At 40.4% G+C, this 8482-nt stretch overlaps 1 pseudogene; it reads left to right on the plus strand.

Annotated features, from left to right (window-relative positions):
- Nucleotides 1-383: 383 nt before the first annotated feature.
- LOC102816114 overlaps nt 384-8482 on the plus strand; it is a 137094-nt pseudogene continuing 128995 nt past the window's right edge.

The following is an 8482-nucleotide window of genomic DNA, read 5'->3' on the forward strand; positions in this document are numbered from 1 at the left end:
TTTCAAGGGTTCCACAAACCACTCTATAAATCAACAAAAGAATTTAGCAAACAAACAAGTGCCTGAAAGCTTTTGCGTTGCCATGGTAACTAGTCTGGCTTTTCCCAAATTCTCAGGGCGAAAAATATTGTAACAGAAAAAAGAGATCTTTAGTTAATAAGCTTGGTGCTTTATTAATACTTCTGTACATGTCAGTATTTCCAAAAACAGCCACAGTCAAGGCTTGCTTCAAGCCCTGTCAAAGCTGTCCTAAGCTTAGAACTCTGGGCAGTAGGCATTCAAATGTTGAGTGAGCAAAGAGTAAGATGTTGGGACTGGTCCACTCAACAGGCATTTATTGGACTCAATCTCCACCACAAAAGAAAGATTCTGTACTATGTAACATGGCAGTACCTGCATACATGGGTCATAAGCTGCTCAACCCTAGAGGAGGGACTTCAGCAAAGATGGAAGTGTGAGTCCTCACCCCGTGTCTCCTTTACCAACTCCTGCCAGAGATCAGCAACCTATGAAAACCGGAGGGACAAGGTGATGCCCTTGATTTCTGGCTATTTTTGTGTGTGGTAGAAAGTGGGGAGTGAGGGACAATCCACAAATGTTTCTAAGTATGAATGGTAGCAACCCACAGGAGGGATGAGAAGATGTCTCAGTAACAAAGAAGTTGGGTGTGCTGGTTGCTGGCTGCGGTGCCCTGCTCAACTGGTTGATGTCAGTATCCACTATAAAATCAGCTTCTTGTCACCTTTGATATCATGCCCTCTATTCCTACCATATATTCTAAAGACAGTAATGGCTTGAATGTCATCTTGGTGCAAGGATGGAGCAAGTGTGTAAATTGGTACAATATTCCTGGAAGGAAGTTTTATGATACATATCAACATTTTTCAGAGCGTTAACCCAGCTCTTGCCTGAGTTTCTATTTGGGGTGATGAAAAGCATTTGGAAATAGTGATGGCTGTAAAGATTTTTAAATACTGAAGTACACACTTTCATCTGGTCATGAGGTTGAACTTTATGTTCCATTTTATCTCAAGAAACATAACGTTTAAAGTGCTGTTGGAAAATGTTTACACTACACTAAGTGAGAAGTTCTAGAATATTATGTATAATGTTATCCTTTTATAAAAGTATAGATTTAGAAATATAAACAATTTGAAATCGACACATCAAAATTATAGCAATGGTCAGCCCTATTGAGGGTATTCATTTTCTACTGTGGCAGCAACAAATTATCACAAATTTAGTGTCTTAAAAGAACACAATGTATTATTTTACAATTCTGTCATTCAGAAGTCCATAATGGGTCCCACTGAGCTAACTCATGGGGTCCACAGGCAGTGTTCCCTTTTATGAGTTCTAAGGAGCTCTGGTAGAGTAGTGGTTATGAATCGGGCTGTGAACCGGGAGGTCAGCAATTCGAAACTACCAGTCTGTTCTTGGGAGAAAGATGAGGTGTTCTGCTCCCGTAAAGATTTACAGCCTTGGAAACCCTATACAGGGTCGCTATGAGTCGGAACTGACTCCACGGCACATAACAACACCAACAACAAGAAAGAATTAGGGAGTCCTGGAGCTGTGGCCTAATGAGCTGGACTGCAAAGTCGGTTTGAACCACAAGGTTAGAAGTTCAAACTCACCAGCTGCTCCTCGGAAACCCTATACAGGTCTATGGGTCAGAACCGATTCAACAGCAGTTAACAACAAGGGAGAATCCATGTCCTTGCTTTTTCATGCTTTCAGAACTACCCACATTTTTTGGTTCATGACCCTCTTTCTTCATCGTCAAAGCCAGCAACAGCTGATCAAGTCTTTTTTCACATCACATCATTCTGTCTTTCTCCTCTACCTTGCCCTTCCACTTTTATGAACTATTGTAATTGCATTGGCCCCACTTGGGTATACTCTGCCTATTTTTAAAGTTAGCTGATGAAAAACTTAATTCCACCTGCAAACTTGATTACCCTTTGCTGTGTTTCCTCACAAATTTTCAGGGATTAGAATGTGAACGTTTTTGGGGTCTTATTCTGTCTACAGGAACCAACTAGAAAATTATTACAGTGGTCTCAATGAGGGCCTGAATAATGGCAATGGCAATGGCAATGGTAAAGGAATAGAGAAGACAGTTTCACCAGATATAAGACTGAGACCTCTAGAATTTGGTGCCTGGTCAGATATGGAAATGAGCAAGGGCAGATTAACCAGCAAGCCTGGTATGCATGGGTTTAATTGTGTTTATTTGCTAATCTGTAGTGAACAATTTCACATGGGTTTCACCACTCCTTGGCGTGGTTGGGGCAGGTGAAATTATGCACTACAGATTGGTGGGAAGGCACAACTGGACCCATGGATACCTTGTTTATTGGTAATCAGCCTTGGAAGTAAAAGTTTAGGACCTAGGTAAGAGGTGACAGATGTTACCACTCATAGAGACAGAAAAGACACAGAAGGGGCTACTTGGGGACAAGAGATAACAACCCGGTGTACAAGTTGAACTTGAGGTACTGATGGGACCCTGGGGTAGACATAGCCAGTGGTAGTTGGTTACGTGAGTTACACTCTTTGGAGAAAAGAAGTGGATAATATTGGCATAAAGCTCCTGGCTGAAGCAAAGGGGGAAGAGCAAACGGAGCTGTCTGCTCCATTATGAATCACATAGAGAGAAGAGAAAAGCCTGTCTGGATAGGTATCATCATTGTGTCCTCCGTCTCCACAGGTCCAAAAACACTAGATAAGATCTAAGTGCTATACGGGGCAGGAAGAATTCTTCTCAGAGTGAATCTTAGTATATTCATCCCCTTCCTTGCTCAATTTAAGCCATAGGGAGAAAAAAAAAAAAAAAAAGACTTATGGAAAAGTTCTAAAGTACCAAACCACTCAACTGCCTTCTATATAATTCAGTCTGGTGAACTGTGTAATGCAAAGGCTACAGTGCATTTCCAATAGTCTGAAGCTTTTTTTCCTAAGAAAAAGTAATGGAGCAACATTTAAGCCATCAAAAGGTTGTAAGTCACTCTTTTAACCAATTTTGGGAACTCCTCTGAAAGGACACCTTTTAGAAACACATGGAGAAAATTAAGACTTAAATCACCTAAAGTCATATTCAAGCTTCTCACAACAGAGTCTTGAGGTGGTACAAATGGTTAAGATGGTTGGCTAACTAAAAGCTTGGAGGGTCAAGTGCACTCAGAAGCCCCTCAGAACAGCCCTGGTGATATAATTCTAAAACTTGAACCACTGAAACTCTTATAAAGCACAGTTCTCCTCTGACACAAATGGGGTTACCATGAGTCACAATCAACTCAATACAACTGGTTAGCTGGTTTACTAAACACATTCTCCAGAGACACAAAAAGCTTCAGCAATCCAGTAATAACAGAAACCTAAGATCTTTCAGACCAGTCTTTATTGCAAATTCAGGAACCAAAGGCAAAAGAATAAAGTATCAGTCACATTTCAAGTCATATCCATTTCGTTTCTGCTCAATTATTACTGACACAAGTATTCTTTCCAGAAAAATCTAGAGTTCAGAAATGGAGGTATAGGCAGTGGTTAGTCAGGAGAGCTAAGAGGTAATATGTGTGTTCAATCTCCTTTTAAATAGGAGGATACCAAAGAGAGGAAACCATTAGTGTCTTGTTGGAGGCCACTTTTCCAATGTCATGTCAAAGACCCACAATGGTGGGCCTGATCCTGGGCTAATATTCCTTACATCACCCTTTCCAAACATCTCTCTCCTCACCTATCAGATATGCATGCTCCTCTGCATACAACATACATACTTTATAGGTTCTTGTCCAGCCTCATGAAATTTTAAATGCTAGAATTTTCTTTTTTATTTCACACAGAGCACTCAAATCTCCAGTGACTCCAACTATGTTTTTCTAGCCTTCTAACCTTCACAGCACCTGCTCTACCAGTTCTTACAGAGGCATGCTGGGCTCAGCAAGGAGGACTGTTCATAAATAATAGTCAAATGTCTCCATACTTTCTGTCCTGAGACCACTCTTCCTTCAGGCTTCAGACTGGACAGAAAACAGAACAAAGCCAATGCTGAAGAGGCAAACGAACAAAAATATGTTCAGGCCAAGGATTTTCACAGACATCAAGCAATTTCTAGCACCATGGTGCAAAGTGAATTTTCTCCCCACTCATAGGTTGTCACGGATGACTGTGGTCAATGTCAGGCTGAAGTCTATTAAATCACATTTTTTCCTTCAAGAGATGGTGCTTTGGGATATGTTTTTATCCATATTGATGCACTTGTCCTCGTTAGTGTGTTCCTGATAACAAGCTGAATGCTAGGCTCTAGCCCCAGAAGGAAACAATAGTCCATTCTTAACCCAAGTTATTAGAAAATAACCAGACATCTCTAGTGTGGTTTGACTAGAGAGAATGATAGCCTATATCTACAGATTTGAGCCCATCTGATAGTAAAGAATCAGCTTTGCAAATGAGAACAAGAGAGCATTCCCACCAACTGTTCCTGCCAATCCTTCGGAGACTAGACTGCTCACCTAGACATAAAAGAAACAGGAGACCACAGAAGCCATGGAATTTGGGGTGACTACAGACCTCAGGGTCAGCAGTTCGAAACTACCAGTGGTTCCGCGGGAGAAAGATGAGGCTTTCTGCTCCTGTAAAGATTGACAGCCTCGGAAACCCTGTACAGGGTCGCTATGAGCACATAACCACCACTACCGCCACAGATCACTAATCCTCGTATACACCCCAGCCCAGCTATGTCATACATAGGCTCATTCAGTTCAGACCCTGTGTCACAATCAAAATGAGTTTAAAAGTTGACAAAAGCATAGTTGAGTAAAACTTTGGTTCTATCTTCTTTTCCTGTCAATTACTACTCAGCAAACAGCTTTCTAGAACCTGCTTCCTTCAGAGTCTCTGAATGTCCATTCTTACCACTGTTGATGGGAGGGAAAAAAGCAAAGCATTCCTATTGTAACACCAAGCATCATCATTTCCCTCCTTCCCAGGCACACACATATCACCACCATCCTCTGTCTATCTCCTACCTTCAACCTCCCTCCGTTTTCTGTGATGGTCAGGCACAGTCATCTGGCACAGATCCATAAGGAGTTTAAACTTCCACCAATACAAGATTTTCAAATTAATACAAAATAAAACGGAGTACTAATGGGTTATGGGGCAAATTTACACAGTTCTTATAGTATTTTCAGAGAAATTTGTCCCCTACCCTGAGAATACCAAAGTTAGCCCAAGAATTGCACAGAACAACCAACTCACCCAGCTCTCTGGAACATTCACAACTGCAAAGCGAGTTAAACCAGGGCTGGTATATCCTTGAGAAAGTTGATTCAATAATTGCGTCAAAACTATCTAAGCGCTTCCTCCAAAAGCACCTTCACTTCTTCTTCTCCGAACACTAGGTTATTCCTTTTGTTCTAACTCTAGATCATAGTAATTTTTTATCTTCCTTGGAGTTTATAAAAATGCACTTAAACTGCGTACAATTGCAGTTCTCACCTAGAAGGACAGAAAAGAGAGCTGGTTACTTTCTTGAATGTGAGAGTCACCAAAGGGATGTTTGCTAAAGAGGAGGTAGAGAAACTGGTCTGAGTCACCATCATAGCTATTAGAACCTTTGCCTTGATAATTTAATAATGCACTTTTTTTTTTTTTTTTTTTGGCAAATACATAACCACCTGTTCAGTGGCATTATTAGTTCTCTATGGGCAAAATTATCTTGCTGATAAATTTGTTATAAATTATATTCACTTGCTATCAAAATGTAAGTAATTATTCCCCTTAGGGAACAGATGTAATTTGCTGCCCTGACTAAATGGAGAGGCTGGCCATGAATATTTTGGTTAATCATAAAAGAGCTTCATATTCAAGCTTTTTACCAAACTTTTTTCCCCCAAAAAAAAAAAAAAAGTATAAGCGCACAGCTGGGATTCTAAATGAAGACAAAGTGTCTAGTCCCCTACGAATATTGTTATCTGGAGTAAAAATACATGATTTCTCAAGTATTAATCACTTATTGCTTCATTGAATGGCACCAGAGAGCTTCCAGCTGAGATGAAGTCACAGCTTCTGGAATTTAAAACCTGGAGGATCCCAGGCGTTGCAAGACACTACGCTTTTGGTGGGAGAATTGTGAAGCAAAATGCAATTGTTGAGCAGCTATCCAATGAAAACTGAACACTTGAGGTTATATGGGATGAAGAGCCATTGCTTTGAGCTGTACCAGGTTTTTAATAAGACTGCTACATACAACAAGAGTCATATAATTACATCTGGAAATTGTCACTGAATGGCAAATTCGTCCAGTTTTCTTAAGTGTAAAAAGAAAGAGAACCGGCAACTGTTTTGTGCATACTTTTAAAAAAATAAAAAGAAATTCTGAGTTGTGGGAAACCAAGCAACAGGGGTTTTTATTTGTGGACCTAAGTGGTGGTGGTGGTGGTATGCAAACTGAGTCAGCTCATAGCAACCCTATATAGGGTTTCTGAGACGAAATCTTTACAGGAGCAGAAAGCCTCATCTTTCTCCTACATAGCAACTGGTAGATTCCTTGCAGTTAGTAGCCCAACTTGTAATCCACTATGCTACCCAGACTCCTTCTGGAGTTAAGTACTCCCATAGAAACTAATGAAAGATCTGATCTTCTGCCAGGGAAAAAAAGAAAAATCACAGATAAATACATTTTTGTAAATATATTCATAGAATTTACTGATGCCTTCTAAAAATTTACCCAAAAAGCTCTTTAAAGTCCTCAAACCCTGTGTTAAGAATGTTTGCTTTCAAAGGTAATATCTGACCCATCCCTCAATCCAATCCATTAGGCCAACTCAGAAAAATAGAATTCTTCTTTCCTATTACTACTTTTTTAAAAGTTGAAAATGCTTTCTTGCCAACTGACCTTGAGTAGACATGATTTTTGTGCTCTTTTAATCTCCTGGTCATGCTCCTCTTTTCCAAAAGCAGAATGTTCTAGAAAATGAAATGGACTGCTTCAAACTGAAGTGAATTTGCCATCACTGGAAATGTACAGAGACTAGACTTCCAAGTGTTAGGGGTGTTGCAAGAAGATAAAAGACTCAGGAGAGGTATTAGATTAAATGAAGTCTGAGGTCCACTCCAATCTGAAATTTCATGATTAAGTTTCATTTCAATGCCTCCGCCTTTGTTGATGTCCTTCTCAGGGTGTGACCAAAACCCAAACTAAACTAATTGTCATTGAGTCCATTCTGACTCATTATGACCTTAGAAGCAGAGTAGACGGCCCCATAGGGTTTCCAAAGGTATAAACCGTTATGGAAGCAGCTTGCCTCATCTTTCTCCCATGAAGCAGCTGGTAGGTTCAAACCACCAACCTTTGGTCAGCAGCCCAACATTTAACCGACTGTGAACTAAATAACATGCTTCTTGTGTCATTTACTCAACCAGAGTACATATTGTACTTTGATTCTGTACATTAATTTGTTAAAAATCAATAAGAAAAAACAAAGAAAGGGAAGGGTAGTCAGTATGAAAGCAGAAGCACTATATTTTATTTTTACCTGAAAGAAAGCAAATTTCAGGTGAAAGAACAAGATAGCTAGGGAAACACTGAGACAGGTTTGCATGGCCTAAGGGGGACAGAGGTAAATAGTGACGCATGCTAAACCGTGGAACAACAGGGCTCTGTAATACAGGGATCTAGGCATAGTTTGAAAAGGGGAAATAATAATAAAATACTTGACTGTCTTATGAATAATGGCTTCCCTTGCCTACTATTGTAAAATAGACACTTGAGTGGAATAGAAAGGAATGTTGGGAAACATGATTACAGAAAATTTGTAAGCCCATCTTCAGCCTATATAACTGATTAGAATACCTAAAAGGGATTCTAGAACTTGCCCAGTGAAATAGGCCTCTTGTGGAGCCTTTGCAGTCTATAGGACCTTAGGTGGAACCCTGAGTCCCATCCAGAACCTTATGAGGTGGGACACTCCCACTAGCAAGGATAAGCAGACCAGCCTGGAACAGCTAGAGCAACAGAAGATACATCTTCAAAGAAAGATCATCTGGAAAAACTCAAAACAAATATGTACACATGACTGGCTACTACAAGAAAAGCAAGCTGTTCGTCAGAAGCCATCAAGGTAAGCAATCAAGTTCCTGCAGGACAAACTCCCCTCTAAGACTAAAACTCAAAGGGAACACATGAACAGGAATGTAAGCTTGCTGGCAACCACATTGGTTTACTGATGAGTGGAAGAGGGGAAAAGGCAGCAATGAATAAATGGGCTGAGTTCAACCACATTCCATAGACTTCCATTGACCTGGGGATGAGAGAGAGACGAGGAAGGGCTAGTTGGTCCAAAGTGTGGTGAGACCTGGAGACACTTGAGACCATGGACAAAGACATAGCCACAGAGGGCTAGAGCTGAGAGTGAAGCATCCAGATGATATGAAGTGAGGAGAGATGCACAAGAACACCCAAACTTGCAGACAGAAC

Source organism: Chrysochloris asiatica, unplaced genomic scaffold, assembly GCF_000296735.1.
Source record: "Chrysochloris asiatica unplaced genomic scaffold, ChrAsi1.0 scaffold00067, whole genome shotgun sequence".
NCBI lineage: Eukaryota > Metazoa > Chordata > Mammalia > Afrosoricida > Chrysochloridae > Chrysochloris > Chrysochloris asiatica.